Source organism: Labeo rohita, chromosome 7 (genome assembly GCF_022985175.1).
Source record: "Labeo rohita strain BAU-BD-2019 chromosome 7, IGBB_LRoh.1.0, whole genome shotgun sequence".
Classification (NCBI taxonomy): Eukaryota; Metazoa; Chordata; class Actinopteri; order Cypriniformes; family Cyprinidae; genus Labeo; species Labeo rohita.
The window spans coordinates 337,446-354,580 of NC_066875.1; the positions used below are offsets into that span (position 1 = coordinate 337,446).

General features: G+C 40.7%; 1 protein-coding gene across 42 annotated transcripts in view; it reads left to right on the forward strand.

Moving 5' to 3' along the window:
* Positions 1 to 17,135, forward strand: part of LOC127168251 (receptor-type tyrosine-protein phosphatase delta) — a 311,712-nt gene that overhangs the window by 165,541 nt on the left and 129,036 nt on the right. For 40 of the 42 annotated variants that reach the window (XM_051114908.1, XM_051114921.1, XM_051114911.1 and 37 more), the window contains exon 7: positions 464 to 501. The exons of 1 other annotated variant lie outside the window; for it this stretch is intronic. The gene's annotated coding sequence lies outside the window, so the exon portion shown is untranslated. Of the gene's footprint in view, positions 1 to 463; positions 502 to 14,744; positions 15,051 to 17,135 lie in introns of those variants that run through there. One more of the 42 variants, XM_051114910.1, reaches the window with a different exon arrangement.

Consider the following 17,135-nt stretch of genomic DNA (forward strand, 5'->3'; position numbering starts at 1 on the left):
TTCTGATAAATTTAATGCCATTTGTTAATATATGGTTAGTATTTGGCACTAAACTGAAAATCATAAAACAACAGAAGTATTTGCACAGTCTTCACTGTCACTCAAACTCGTGGCGCGGCCGTCGAGAAAAACGACTTCTGCTTTTACAATCGGTGATCGCTCACAGTCTCGTAGAAAGTCATAGAAATCTCCTGCTTTCTCTCGCTAAATGAATCGACGGCTTTTCCCGGATTGTCAGCTGTCCAATAATCTCTGACCTTTCAGACGCCTGCAGTTCAATTACTCGCAGAACGAACGCTTCCCACGTTCAGCCGCCCGCTGATGGCGTGATGAACTTTACGGCGGCGTGTTTCCTCATTCCCTCCGCTGACTGATTCCTGAGATTAGACTGATGGGACGAGCGAGGGGAAACGCTTTCATGTGTGTTTGTGTGGTTTTAAGTGGAACTGCTTTTGTTTTTCAGCTCCTGAGTCCTCAGGATCCTCGCCAGGGCTTTCAGAGGTAACGTTCCGTCGCTTCTGTGCATGTGGGCATGTGCGTGTGTAAGCGCGTTCGGCGGCGGCTCGATCTGCTGACGGTGTGCAGGTGTAGCACTTCAGCAGCAAAACCGTCTCTCTCTCACACACACGCACACGTTGTCTAGTTTGCCGATTGTGAAATCATTGTGCTGAGCTTTTGTTCTCTCTAAATCTTGACCATCCAATCAGAACCGCCGCTGAGCTGTGACTGACAGTGATGAATGCCCGCCCCGCTCCCATCAGCTCTGTTAGCACGAGCAAAGCATGCTGGGAGCATCTCGACAGAGACGCTGGCACGTCATTAATACAAACTCTGAGGAAACAAACAAAGGCAAACTGAACTGTTTTATACACCTACAGCACGATCCATCAGCGCTCAGACATTAGCTCATTCTTCACACGGCTTACAGACACAGCGAGTGTGTATGTGTGTGTGTGTTTGTGTGTTTGTTTGGATTGTATCGAAAGCTTCTCTCACAATGGTTTTGCTGGTGGAGAAAAATGAAAAGTGCAGAAAGACAAATCAGAATTGCAGGAAACATCTGCCAGGTTTCTTTTCATGTGTGATTTCCAAAGCTTGCTTTATTTGCCAGAGCAGCTAAACGCTAACTGAACTACACAATAGAAATATTTAGACATTGCAGCATTTCACACCATTTTTAATGACTGAATTTGCTGCAACACTTCTCAGAATTTGTAGTGATATGTGTGGAATACACTTCCCTCATAACAGTAGGTTTATAACGGTTAGTAGGACTAGAGGCAGGGTAAAGTGGTGTTATTTTTGGTTAGGTTTAGTTATAGTCTGGTTTAAGTAAGATTTAGTTAGGAATGAATTGTGTTTGGTTCGGTTTACTTGTGGTTTGGCTGAAGTTAGGTAGTAAAGGGTTAGGGTTAGTTAGACGGTGTTATGATTAGGTTGGAGTTAGGTTTGGTAATGCTTAGTTATAGTTGGGTTTAAGTTAGATTTGGTTATGTTTAAATTGGGTTTGGTTTAAGTTAGGGAGGACTACATTTATGTGGGGTTAGGTTTGCTTAGATTTAGTTGTGATTAGGTTTAAGTTAGGTTTGGTAAGGTTTAGTTATAGTCAGGTTTAAGTTAGATTTGGTTATGTTTAAATTGGGTTTGGTTTAAGTTAGGTAGGACTACATTTATGTGGGGTTAGGTTTGCTTAGATTTAGTTGTGATTAGGTTTAAGTTAGGTTTGGTTATATTAATTTAGGGTTAGGTTTGGTTAGATTTAGTTATGATTAGGTTTAAGTTAGTGTAGTTATGTTTATTTAGGGCTAGGTTTGGTTAAATTTAGTTTTGGTTAGGTTTGGCTAGTTTTAGTTATGGTCCGGTTTAAGTTGGGTTTGGTTATATTTATTTAGGGTTAATTTGGTTAGATTTAGTTAGGGTTAGGTATGGTTAGATTTGGTTAGGTTTAGGTTAATACAATACACTGTTTGTATGAGACATCTTATTAATCTGGTCAAGTGTGTGTGTGTTTTGGGGCTCAAGGTATATTTAGTAGATTTCTCTGCTACATCAGCTCATGTTAGGCCCCACACACACGCAAACACTTACACACTCTGTCATGTGTTGTACTTCATATGAGACTACAATACTCATCATATTCCAGTCACACACATGAACACAGCATCACAAGCTGGTTAGGAATCTGGACTACTAACACAGCGAGAGAGAGTTAGTGTGACTCATAACCTCTGAACCCCGAGGACGTCTGTAATCGCTTTATCAAACACTCACGGCTGGTGTAGTTACAGCATTGACCTCTTACTGTCCCTCTGACCTTTGACCCCGCAGGTCGTTGACTGTCTCTGAGTGTCTGTGAGCTGGGGTTTCACATGTGTGCGTGTCCCTGATAAAGCTCTGCGTTCACGTCATTAAGATTCAGATCAGATTGGGTGGTTTTGGACGCTCTTTGATTTTGATTTGAAAGCGTGTGTGTTGGCGGAGCAGAAATCGAGTGATTGTTTGGGGCGTCGTGTGTTTGGTCTGTGAGCCTCAATAGGCCCAATTTATGCTTTAATTACTGGGGTTCACCCAGCCGGAGTTCACACACACACACACACACACGAGAGAGAGAGAGAGAGCTGGTGGTGCCGTATTAATGAATTATAATGTGGTGTAAGCTTTCTTCCTGCTGGAGTGAGATGAGCTGTTTAATACCTGCTGGACGGACTTTATTAATGAGGCTTTAATCTGACCAGCACGTTTGTGACGCTGAGCTCATAAATATCATTGACAGTCGTGATTAGACCTCATCAATACAGCCTATAACTCTCGGTGCAATTAACAGAGCCAACCATTGTGTGTGTGTGTGTGTGTGTGTTCTGCTTTGTTGCATGTTGTATTTATTCATGAAGTCATCAAACTGACTCTCACATGCTAAAACATGCAGAACAGGTGACTCAGATTTAGAGAAATACAGATCACATCACAATCTAAATATCTTAAAGGGGTCATCGGATGCTAAGTTCACTTTTTCATGTTGTTTGAACATTAATGTGTGTTGTCAGTGTATGTACAAATCTACACTATAATGATAAAAATCCATGCAGTGGTTTTTAATTAATCTGTAAAAATAATATCCCCTTTTTCAAATCGAGTCGTTCTCAGATGCCTGTCGTTGTGGCGTCACATGACAGAGGCCACTCCCACAATAGTTGATTGACATGAGAGTCTTACCTCAGATCAGCTGTCACAGTCCAGCCTCCATGTTTTGATGCCGGAGCAGGGTTGTAAGTTAGACTAAAATTGAGCGATTGAGGTGTTGTGTTGCTGGATGTAATAATGAACATAGTGGTCGTCATTTACTCCCGACATCTGAGCTGCTGAAGATGCAGTGGATTACGTTTGTTTGTGAAGGGAATGAACCTCCCGATCTACATATATCCGTCTGTGTTCGCGCAAATCATTCGTGATCCAGCTTCACTTACAGCAGGAGTGAGTATAAGGTTTTTTTATGAATCTTTGCGATCGCCTTTCCTAATAACGTGCTAGTTTGCAAGTTTAGCGGGTAAATGCGGCTAAAGTAAACAGGCTCGTCACTCCTCAGAGAGAAGAGAGGGGCGGGGCAAGCAGAGCTCATTTGCATTTAAAGCAGCCTCAACCCGAATGAGATGATTTTTGCAGAGCTGATTTTGACAAGGTAAAAAGGGTGTTGTTTTACACAACCATTGAGAATTTTTAACCAAAGGATATTATAGACTTTTCATTAAGACCCTAAAGAATCATATCAACTTGTGGAAAATGGGCATCCGATGACCCCTTTAAAGGTGAAGTTTTTCAGTTTTTCAGTAAGTAACTACATTCATAACAAGACGTCATGGGTCGTTTTACATTCTGAAGACTGTTGGGGTTGGTTTCCATGTTTCCAGAATAAAATACTTAAATTGTATTTAAAAATAATAATAATAATAATAATAATAATAATAATAATAATATTTTTTAAATAAAATTCACAGTATTTATAAATTCTAAACATTATGAATATAGAACATTATCATTATCTTATTATTATAAATAAATAACTCATCATCATTATTGTTGTTTTACTGCGCAAAATTCAGCCGTGATGAGCAATGCTATAAAGTTTTCTTTAGTTTAGTGTAATTACCACCAACAAAGACAGACTGCACACACAAATGCTGGCTTAAATAATCCATTTTTAATGAGACAGCAATTTTAATGACATTTTTATTGATTTATTTTTTTTGGTAGTAAGTGATTTAGAATTACTGTCAACATTTTTCTTGCGTATTCACTACCTTTGTTCTGTTGAACAGTGCACTCTGGGCCGAAGTACATGTCTTTAATGTCATCTTTAGCGTGATTAGCTGTTGAACGTGACCGCAGGTGTGTCTGCGATGTCTTTCAGCGCTGTTCAGGTAGGCGGCTCACTAGGGTTCGGCGCAGAGCCTTTGTAAAAGCGGAGAGGGTCGTCCGAGACGTCCGGCGCATCAAACACTGTGAAACTGATGAAAGTGTGGAGGCTGATTTATACAAAAAAAAAAATTCTCTTTCTTTTGGTGCGCGAGAAGCGACAGATTGACGTAGCGGCCCTTTCAAGAACCCTCAACTGTAAAATAGAGGGACGAGACACAATACATGTGATCAATCAGAGAGAAAGAGAGAGGATGAAAGCGCGGCTGGACAAAGAGAACTGTGGGAGTCTCGGGGCTCGTTTCATTATCGCGTCTAGTCGCCGCGGATCAGTTCTGACGGAGCCATCCGTAAACTTTCTTCATGGATCACATCCCTGATTCACGTCAGTCAAACACACACGTTCAGCGTCCTAGTGCTCAAACTCAAAGGACTACTTATTACAGAAGAAAAAAGAAACTTCTGTCATCTTTTACTCTACCTCAAGTTGTTCCAGACCTGTAGGAGTTTCTCTCTTCTGCTGAACACAAAAGTATTTTTTTCCACACCGTGGAAGTCAATGGCTGCCGTCAACTCTTTGGTTACCAGCCAACATCCAGCGAGAGTCTCTCCAGCTCTTCTGCAGCATTAGAATGCGTTTCTCCATCTTTCTGTCATTGCGGCTCTGAGAGCTGTCATTGCCGGGCCGAGCGGTTCTTTCTCCACGGCGAAAAGTGACTGTCTCTCGTTACGCGTGGTGATCCCGTCTCCTCGGCGACTGCTGCTGTCACTGTGGCAACTGTCAATCAATCGCATCGACAGCTGGAGAGAGCGAGTTACAATAATGACGAAAAACCGAAAGATATTATCTGCAGTATCGTCGCTCTGATGATCGACTCAGAACAGACTCAGTTTTACCAGTTTACAGCATCACATAATGTCTTATGTTCCCCAAAATGTTTACATATTTGTTAACTTTGTGTGATGAACAGTGTTGGTTCACCACTTGACATCCAGTGGAAAATTAGGGCCCAGAAGCAAAACCCTAATGAAGAATAACTTTTTAAATTAGTTATATGTAGCCTCACTCTAATATTGTGTAAATGTTGCGGTACTAGCTTTAGCTTCATCCAGAAACACCTAATTAGCATTAGTCTGGCAGAGACCATTTGTTTCTTAGCTGTTCTGTCTGTTAATTTTCTCTTTCCACTCATTAGATAAACTCTGCAGAATGATTTGCATTCTGGTTGATTTGATTAATCTCCACACTGATTTTCAGAAGCCCCGTCCATTATTTTAAACTGGTAATCGTACATGCCGCGTGAATACAAGTCACTGTCGAGATTCATTGTCTAAATATTTGTTATCGTCAAGCAATTCATTTTCAGAAAAAAAGGAGCAATTATTTTCTGAATCCATCAGTGACAGAGTTTATATGAAAAGTTTGCTCTGGCTGATTTCTATCAGATTTCGCAGTATTTTTGACTGTCAATTGTATAACATTTTTATCTGGCATCCGGAATGACAAAATGCAAAATAAATGGGTGTTTCTCCAACTTTGGCCACTTCTGTGTCTCAAAGGTTGACATCTTATTTAAAATTGTTCCTTTTTTGTTAAATGCTCATCACAATACACACACACACACACACACACGCACATATATGTATGTATATGTGTGTGTGTGTGTGTGTGAGTGAAGTTAAAAGGCGCATACATTTTCTGTCTGAATGCAAAAATTGCTTTTAATGCATTTTAAAGATGACTTGTACAGTGCACAGCATAAATGAGTACACCAACACCCCCTCTAAAACTAGAACAAATTCAGCAATTACTCTTTACTTAGAAGACATGTTAGGGCTCTTTGGAGATGTAATGTTCCAACAAGCCTGCTTGATCAATTACCAAAGAAGAATGTCAAAATTATTCAGCAGAATAAGATTTTCTTATTAAAGTTATAAAATGTTGTGTTGCAAAAATGAGTACACCCTCCTGAAAGTGGCTAAATAAAACTAAATAAAAAGTGTAGGCTATTTTTGATCAACAGGTAATTTCCTGACAGTCAAAGGTGTTTTATAGCCTACTGAATCATACACAGACTTCATGCTGTCAACAATGAAACCATTTGGGAGAACTGTCAGGAGATTTATTTCTGAGCATAAAAGAGTACAGTGGTACAAGAGGAATATAGGAAGTGTGAAAATATAGCAGAAGTAGCACCGACATTCAAAAACAATGGACTTGTGACAAAGCTCCTGAACTATTCAGGTCTTCACTTTAAGTTTTCATTTAGTGATGAGTGAATTTTTGCTACAAAAAGAGCCGGAGAAATACCATGTAAGTGTCTCAGAGCCGGCAAAAGTTATGATAAGAGTGACACTTTACGACGCAGCCTGCAGAAGTGACATGCATGGTGGTTGTCACCACTAGAATTACCTACTGTAGCCAAAGCACAATAAACTCATTTAACCTCTTCTGAGGCCCAAATTTACAAAATATAGACTTCTGGGAATCCATACTCTGGTCTCAAGAGACCAAGTCAATCATTTCAGATCCAAAATCACCTAAAATGTTGTGTTGTTGCTAGAGGAGGAGTACGGTGAGAAGTGTCTGGTTCCCACAGTGATGTTCAGTGGTGGTAAAGCTCTTCTATAGGGATGTATGAGTGCTGAAGGTGTGAGGGAGTTGTGCTTTGTCAGTGCTGTCATGAATTCACACACCACTGTGTGACGTAATACAAAAAAACTGCAGATGCTACCCTCCCCTTATTCCCTGCATTAAATGGCAATTTTTTTCAGCCTGACAGTGAAGACATTCATTCTCCCAAGGTGTAAATCCTTCAGTGGACATGCATTTCACTCAGTCTTAACACTCTGTGGGGAATTCTGTAGAGACGAGATGAGCAATGCTCCCCATTAAAGACCAGGGCATTTAAGGAGCTCGTCCTCCAGGAGTTAAACAGGACAGATGTGGCATTTTGTCATGAACTTGTACCAAGAAGGGTCAGAGCGGTATACTTAAAGTTCTTGAGGACATACTAAGTACTATAATATTATACATTTGCTGAATTACATCTAGGGTGTACTCATTTCTGCAATCCTTGATTTCAACAAAATTGGCTAATTTACTTATTTTACAGAAGATATTGGCATATATTTTGTTGTTTTTATTAAGTATACATTTAATACATTTACATTTTGCCATCTTTCCATGAATTATGTTAGTGATCATTAAGAAAATACATTTTTTATATTTATTCAGAGGGGGTGTACTCATTTATGCTGTGCACTGTGTATGGAGTACCTGTCATATATATGGACCCACTTTAACTTTTCAAAGAATACTAGTTATTTGCAATTTTTCGGTTATTTAAAGTGTCAAAATATCATGTGGCGTGACTGTCCGGCCATAACTGTTATGAAAACATCTTTGAAATTACCCTAAATTTATACAGATTAATTTTCTGCACTATTTGGCATGATTTACAAGAGTTTCGTAATCCTATATAAAATTGCAAAGCATTTGTATTTATTTTTTCCATCATAATATACGAACTAACTTTGTCCGATGATTTCCATTTTATGAAATATGTCATGCGACCATCAAGAAACTACCATTTTGGGACTTATGATGAAATTCATTCAACAATAGTACTTATAGCAATTCAAAGGGTCAAAGCAAAGCAAAGGGGGTCAATTGAGCAGCCAAGATTGGGCAAAGTTCAGAAACAACTGGGGCTAAAGAAATGCCTGCAATTAATGTCATGTGCTGCAGTTTTCACACACGTCTCGTTAAATAGATTTTTAATGATATAAGGCCTCTGCATCATTCGGAGTGACCACTCATCATGTGGTGCGACCAATAAAGGGAATAACTGTATTAAAGTAAAAATAAAATATCTAATTTCTGTGGTTGAAATATGAATCACTGCTACAGCATACTTAAGCGAATGGTATTTTATTTAAATCATTTTATCAGTTTTATGCAGTTTACAGGAAAAGTCTGCTAACTACATTTAAAAAGCCAACTCTAAAAATGATAAAACAAAAATATGAGATCATTATTTACAAAAGCTCCAAATAAATGCAATCACTTTGTTTCTAATCACTTTAATTACTTAGAACATCTAAAAAAATAAAAAATAATAAGCTTGTTAAGGAAATAAATTAATTTCAATATAAATCATGGTCACACCACATGACATTTTTTTTTTTTTTAAGGCTATGGCCAATTCATCAAGGTGAAGAGAACACTAAAATCACATAATTTTAAATTTTAATATGAATTTGTGCGTGTACAAGATTCTTAATTTTGAACAATTACAACAGATATTATAATTTTTAATATTTTAAAATTGACCTGTCAAAAATCCTCATACGTCAGTGTATGTGTGTGTGTAATATGAAGAGTTCAGATGCAATAGCCTCTAAATCCATTTTTCTTTAAAATAAGCATTTTTTTATCAGGCTCCAGTGAATAGGTTTCTATATAAGTACCGGCACTTTTATATATTTTTATCTCTCTCTCTCTCTCTCTCTCTCTCTCTATATATATATATATAAACATCCCTGTATCAAATCTACAAAAACTGAAAATCAATGTAAAGGAAATAATCATATAAAATGTTTCAGTGTAAGGTTTGAAAATTAATTAATACATAATTATTATATTTATTTTTTAAAATCTTTTTAGAATATTTATAAGAACTGACAAATGAGACTCTTATACTTACAAAATAATAAATAAATAAAACAAATAAACAATAGAGAATATAAGTCATACTAGTCTATTATGATTAACTTAGACTTTAACTTAGACATTTATTAGTGTGTTAAGAGGATAACCCCTTGAGATGAAACATCTCGTTTTCATCTCGTCCTTTTTAACCCCACTTTTTAACCACAAAAGTGAACTGATATCAAAAAGTGGGAAAAAAAAAAGTAAATAAATAAATAAATAAAATGTTAATGTGCTTGTTTACTAATAAGACAACGGTGTTGGTAAACAACTTCAGACACTGTGCTTTTCATCAGAAAATAAAGCAGCCTAAATGAATTGCTTGAGATATGGTGGAAATGATCATAACTTTTAGAAAAAGTTTGTGAATATCCACAGTTAGACAATGATCACACTGACAGAAGCGCTCATGGATGAAGAAAAACTTTAGAGAGTTTATTAATTGTTGTCAGTTTCTTGTTCTGCTGCAATAAAACTTCATGTCTTGACTCTTGAATGCCAGCGTATCATGTAAAACAGCACGCTGCATCGTGGGAAAAGACATCTGATATCACGGAGCAGGATCAAACGTGAGATTTCTATCCGTTAAGGCTGTCAGTTTCCTGAATAATCCGACGGCGGTGCCTCGCGCTTGTCGCCGAAGGCTCTTCCCCTGAATGGGGCGACGAGCCAAGCGTCGCCGGCACCAACACGTCCCTCATCCTGAGACGTGGATCCAGGCGGGGGTTAATCTGACTTTAATGTCTGCCATCATATTGCATCTGATTCTGTCTTCCAAATGAAATTTACATCTAAAACGTCAAGCGTCTGGTCCCGGGTCAGATTCCCTCAGATGAAGTCGCAGACTGTGGAGGAAGGCGTTTATGAATCGGAGAGAAATGACCCTTGCATGAGGCTGTAAGACACCCTATGGACCGCTTGAAGCGGTGCGGTTAAAGAGACGTGAAATAAGAGGTAAAGGTGCTGGACGATGCTTTCTGAAGAACATTGTTCTCTGTTTTGGGAATCCGGCAGCTTCAAGTCTCTGGATATATCATGGGTTCCTTCTTATGGGAGTTTCGTGAATTGCTTAGTAGAGTAACAGTACACGTCTCCTCAACAAGACGCATGATTTGAGCGGTGAGCAATGATAATAGTGATTCTTTCCTTAGGAAACACCACTAATTAGTTGACTTCTTCGGAGCAACACAGTAATGCGATGCGTTCCTCAGCGCTGATGGTGAGTAATCAACCCCGGGTATAATCAGAGACTCGTCTTGGTGCCAGAGCGTCTGGGTCATAATACCTGTTTTTACTGATCCTCGAGCTGCGGCTTAGAATCTGTTTGGCTTGAGATTTGCTAGAAGAGTTTGTGTGTACGTTCGCATCAGCCTTTGGCTCCAGAACAAGGCCGCGCTGACCGGCTCCTCGCTGATATACGGCCTGCCTTTACAAACACGGCAATAAAGATTTGGGTGTTTGAGTGAATCACGCAGTCAAACGACGCTTCATTACTGGAGCTATTAGTCTCCCGGAGGGGCCGATACTTCACGGCCACACATCAACCTTGAGCCCGTGGAGTTCTCGGGATCCAGAAATACGGCCGCACGTCCGAGCTGACCCAGCACCGCGTCGACCGCTACGGCCACGCCGTCCTACCCCGGCGAACGCTTTTTGCGTTTGTGCGCCGATCCATCTTGTTCCCTTCAGGACTAAATGAATTCCCACAGATTCAAATCCAGCGCTCAGCTGTTGATTGAACAGCCGTGGGTTTTACAGCACACGCCTCAACCTTCGGTAAACATCGCAGTAAATAAAAACAAACCGCGCCACACCGGAGCTCCTCTCCTTGGACTCGAAGCCAAGTTTTCGTATTGATGCCTCACCTCCATCCATCACCGCAACAGACGGCTCCTTTATTGACCTCCGAGAGCCGCTGAATGACAGAGTCCGTTCCTGATAGATAATATCAGCGGCTGATAGATTCCAGCCCGCTCTCATTCATCAGACGGCCCCGTCGTATTAGTCGAGCGCCTCGCCGAGCGAGACGCGGCTCAGTCCCACGTTCCCACTGTAAATCCGGTCACGTCCCGCATTCTATTACAGTCAGAAGGGAGGACGGCAGAGACGGCAGAGATATCCCTCTCGTGTGCCGTCGCTCTCAAACGAAGACTCTTTGCCGCCGTTTTGCAGTAAAGATCGCCCAAAGACACGACGCGCCAAATCCGAGTGATACCTGAGGCTTGTGTGCGACTCCGTATTCAAAACAAATGGCTTTGAGGTGGATGAGGACTACAGAAGTCATGTTGACATCAGAGGGGTGCATGTGATATAATGACACCAATTTGAGCATAGAAATTGAGGTGAGGATACCGAAATGGTCATTCCGGACTCTTGACCTCCTCAGGGAAAACTAGTCCAAATAGCACTTATGGAAAGCAAAAACATTTGCATTCGCGGCTGCCAAGATAAACGTTGCGTTAGGGTTTCTCAGGGACTCCAAATAAACAGAATGTGTGTCACACGTGTGTTTCACAGAACAAGGTTAACGTGTAGACACGACTAGGACTGCGTCCATCTGGATCTGGAGATACTGTGAAACTATTTCCCACGATACTGCATCAGTAATTCAGATACGTTCTTGTAGTCTTATTATCTTGCAGAAGTTTGTTCTTGAGTGAGTTTTAATTAAGATGTTTTTTCCTGGAAAACAAGACTAACAGCAACATTATTTCAGACTTTTAGACATAATCTAATTATGGTGCTATGTATTGCGATGGGCTACATCGTGACAGGCGCAGTGATTTCTGTCATTACTTCTTGTCTTTGTGGGTTTTCAACTAAGTTGAACGTCAAATTCCGACGAAGGCGACTTCATCAGCAGTTAACCCTGCGTTTTCTAGCTTGGCGCGTTGACGGCACCGTCAGCGTTTGTCGACGGCAGAAACCCGACGCGTCCGTGATCTGGCAGCAGCACAGGTGAGGGCTGAAAGCACATCTTCCCACCGAGCTGCTCCCACAGACAGTCTGTTGTTTTCACTCTGAGTTCTCGTGTCCCGAAGCGGTGGGCTGCACAGATTGTTTTTGGACGCTGCCAGGCGGGCGAGTTTTAGCAGAACACCTTCGCTGTGTGCTGGTGCCTGCGGGGCAGAGCTTCAGCTGTTGGAATGAGAAGTCCTTCAATCTGTTTAATGATGCATTGGAAACGCTCGCTCCAGCTCTCTCACACACACAACCACACAGAGCTCTGCTTGTACGACACTCCAATGTGTGGTTTGATAGCAGTATATTTCTTAGATAAGAATCTTTGTTGACGGTATTTAAACTGGGTCAGGACTACCACTTGTCAGCTATCAGAACATATAACAGCCTTGCTCAATAAAGCCACAAATTAACTCTGCTGCGCCCAACAGGCCACCAGCGGTACTGACTTTATAATGCACTCTGTCTGTCACACTTGCATATCTCAAGCTTATAAATGCACGGTTTTAAACTCTTTGCTGACAGTGTGTTTGCACTTGCATTTGCCTTGTCCTGTTGCAGTCGTTCAGTTGACACCAATTCAGATTCATTACTGAATGATGATGATTGTGTGGAGCTGTTTGAGTTCATTAAGAGCTTCATTAATTAATGACAGTCTCTGTATGTTTTGTTGTTGCTGATGTTGAAGTAAGTTGACAATTACAGTAAACATGATCTGTTTCATGATGAATGATTTATAGTGTGTTGCTGATTTTTAAAGTTTTATAAACGGCAGTATCTTCCTATATCCCGGTTGAGTTTATGGGGGTTCGAGAGGCTCTGACCCCCATTTATGGCCCACAAAAGACACGGTGTTCACCTGAGGAGGTAACCATAGCAACAACAGATGGATCCAATGCTTTCAATTACAATTAGTATTGGACGGTATTGACAAAACATAAGAACTGACATTATCTCTCTCTCTTGTTTTAATGGATGTGCACGTCATAAAATATAAAATAACTATTGTGGCTATAATTAGCTATATAATGGACTATATAATTGATGATGATGATGATTATTATTATTGTTATTAATAATTATATTTTTATTATTTATTTATTTATTTATTGGGGTCAAGAAAGACCATTTGCGTGAAGACAATCTAAACAAATTGTACCTTAAAAAAAAAAAAAAAAAGTATTTAACTTTCCCCAATTAATCAATCAATCCATTTATCAATCAAACAAAAAGCAGTTTTCTTTTTAGATTTTTTTTTATTTACCGTAAAAACACACAAACAAGCACCTTGTTTTTTTAGAAATGATTTAACTCCCTTTTAAAAGGCCAAATAAATAAATGAGCACATTCTTTTTAGAAATTATTTAACTTCCTTTTAAAGGGCCAAATAAATGAATGAATGAATGAATAAATAAATAAATAAATAAGCAAGCAGTATTGTAGGAATCCTTTAAATAAATAAATAAATAAATAAATAAATAAATTGTTCTTTTTTAAGAAATTGATTTAACTTCATTTTAAAATGCCAAATAAATAAACAAACAAATAAACAAACAAACAAATAAATAAATAAATAAAATTATGGGGATTGCTTAAATAAATAAATAAATACTGTTATTTGAAGAATTAGTTTAACTTCCTTTTAAAGGGCCGAATGAATGAATGAATGAATGAATGAATGAATGAATGCATAAATGAATAAATAAATAAATAAATAAATAAATTGTTCTTTTTTTAGAAATTGATTTAACTTCATTTTAAAATGCCAAATAAATAAACAAATAAACAAATAAATAAAATAAATAAATAAATAAATAAATAAAATTATGGGGATTGCTTAAATAAATGAATAAATAAATAAATACTGTTATTTTAAGAATTAGTTTATCTTCCTTTTAAAGGGCCAAATAAATAAATAAATAAATAAACAAACAAACAGATACATACAAAAATACAGTGTTATTTTTAAAAATTCATATTACTTCCTTTTAAAAGGCCAAATAAGTAAATAAATAAATAAATAAATAAATAAACAAACTAAATTATAGAAATTCCTTAAATAAATCTTGTTTGTTTAAATGAATTTCTAAAAAGAACACGTCATTTAATCGTTTCCTTTATTTAGCTTAACTGAATGTATAAATAGGGGTAAATTATAAATAGGTATAAATATTCACAGAAGAAGTTTGATTACACGTTAGTAACGACACTGGCGCCAAAAACACTAGTGAATAGAAGTAACGTTAGCCTGAGGAGGTAACCATGGCAACACTAGACCGTTCGAGCGGTTTCCGTTACGATTAACATCGACAATATGTGTCATTTACACAGGCTGCATGTGGGACACCAGAAAAGCATGTCTACAGTTTAAATATAACGCTCAGAGAACTTTGTCTGAATGTTTAAAAAGTCTTGAAAACAGCTGACGTTCGCGCTTGAGGGCGGAAAAGCGCGTTTCGTTGCGCGCCCTGAAATGGCACGCATAAACGCTGTATTTAACTTCCCTGAAAATGAAAGTCCTCGCACAATTCGCTCGGTGATTATGGCCGAGACGAGACGGATGTTTGACAGCGTCTTGAAAGCTCTGCTCGTGCGCCGGGACTCGGTGCGGGCGGGTGACGTCACTCCGCGCTCCGTCCCTCTCCGGTGCTGCTCGAGCTCGAGCGCGCAGTCTCGCCGCACGCGCCTCCCGGACGGCACGCGCTCTGCCCTTCTCTGCCCGTGCGCTCCGCGATGATCCGCCGCGAACAGAGCCGCCGCCGCCGCGCGTCACACGCGCTCTGAGCTCGAGCAGGAGATCGTAGACGTGCGCGTTCAACTCCGCGGCGCGCAGAACAACTGCCACAAGACGCTCGCGTTCGTTCAGATGCGCAGCGGCGTTTGGATTATCACTGGATGTGAATAAACTCTCTTCAACTGAACTCACACACACCGTGATGAGGATCATGATGAGGATGGTGAGCAGGTAAGACGCGCTCAACTCATTCTGGGCTTTTTGCAACATGACGAATCACGGCAGAAGAGTGTGTGAGTGTGAGTGTGTGTGTGACACTGTAGAACAGTGCATAAGTGCGTGTGTGTGTGTGTGTGAGTATATAGGAGGCATCTAAGAGCTTTATGTCACATTCAAGTGCTGAACGTGGTGGTTTGGGCTTTTTCTGCGCACTTCAGTCCGACAGGACCGCATACGTGAGGCTTTCTGTGATTCCATGATTTTTTTTGGCATACAGACGAGTTTTTAAAACCTCATGTCGCCGCTGGATTAAACGCTCATCATGTTTCTCATGTCAGATTACACAAATCGCTCGACGCCAGGGATTGAGCACTTTGACCGGAATGAACAGACTTTGTCAGATCGGGGTTTTTCTCCGTCGGCGTGTCGTCGCCGAGGGTCGTGAGGCTTCGCCTCGATAGTTTTTGGATGCTATTTTATGTAAAACAAACCATCAATCAAGCAAAAGCAATTCAGTCTGTTTTCCATCTTCTCTTTCTTTCTTGTTCCGTTTTGCTTTTGCCTTCTAAACGTGTGCGAGATCAACTTTAGATGCATGTTCGGACCAAAAAACGACAAACCGGCGGAAGCCTCTGAACTCCGAGATAACGCTCGACGCGATCGCCCGTCTGTCTCTCTCTCTGGCCGTCTGTCTGTCTGTCTCTCTGCGTCTGTTTGCTCGCGCGCGGCCGCTAGGGGCCCCTGAACTCCCCCCGTGAGCCGGAGGAAATGAATTGAGCGTTAATGTCATCAGGAGCGTCTGTAAAAGGGTTAAAGCGGCCGATAAAGGGGCGAGTCAGTGAGGTGATGAAAATGAGCTCAAAGTGCCCCGTGTGTGTGTGTGTGTGTGTGTGTGTTCTGCAGTCGATCAGCACTTACAGTCCATTGGCTCCAGATATCTCTGTTGCTGGTGTGTGTGTTTGTCTATGAGTGTGTGTGTGTGTGTGTGTGTGTTTCATACACACATGCCCAAACAATCAGCGCTTGCCACTGCAGTCCGACATCCCACAATTAACGCCGTGGAAACGCCTTCGATTTCCAATTCCGCTGCAGCTCACAGGCGAAAAACATTTGCGACTGAAGACAAAATAATTTGCTGTTTGGAGCAGAGTTTGCGCTGGCGTCCGCAGACGCTGGGGTGAGGCTTCGGGAGCACACATGACGCCCCAGCCTCGCATATTTGGTTGAAACGCGATCTGGTCGAGCCCCCGACGGCCGGTGCGTGTGTGCGTGTCGCTCGTGGCATCGAAGCGAGGAAACGTTTGCTGTCGGAAATTATAAGGAAGATCTCGGGTCGAACAGTAATTTCTTCCAGAAGGCAGATACGCTGGTGTTTTCCAGTCCGTCGGTCTCGCGCTCAGGTTGTTTTTCCCACAGACTCTCGGTGACCTCTGCGGGAAGAGCGAGTTTGGCGGAGACGGAAGAAAATTTTCCGGAGGTTCCTCGGCCGGAGCGATGGCTGCGAGTCCCTCGATGACATTCCTAACGTGATGGAAAAACAGACGGCGGTGAAAGAGTGGAGGGGGGAAAGAGGAATGTTTTCAGAAGTCCATGACTGGATCTTCTGGAATGCCAAGGTTTCAAAAAAATCCACATGAGAGAGCAAGAGAAAGAAATCTATAAAAAAAAAAAAAAAGAAGAAAGAAACAGTCTGCAATTATGGGGCGCCGACTTGTTTGAGAAAAGCAGTGGAGTGCCAGAACTTCTGGGAATGATCGGCCTGGAACGACGTCGTCATCCGTAATCTGGCAAACGATCACGGCCAAAAGCGAGCGCTCGCTTCCGGACCCGGAGTCGCTCCGCTCGCACCTTTAACCCCACAAACGGCCGGCACGATCTCGGTGCTTTCTGTGGGCTTCAAAACGAAATCTTTTCACAATAGAGCCTGACAGGCCTTTTTTTCAGTTTTTATCAAATGATCAGTGAAAGGAAGCGTTCAGCCTTCAACCTTCAAAACATTGAATGAACTGTTTTATGTTTTTAGAAGGCTTGTGTATTTAGTGACCTTGTTACCAGAATACAGACATAGTTTTGCGGCAGTAAACATTACATAAACAA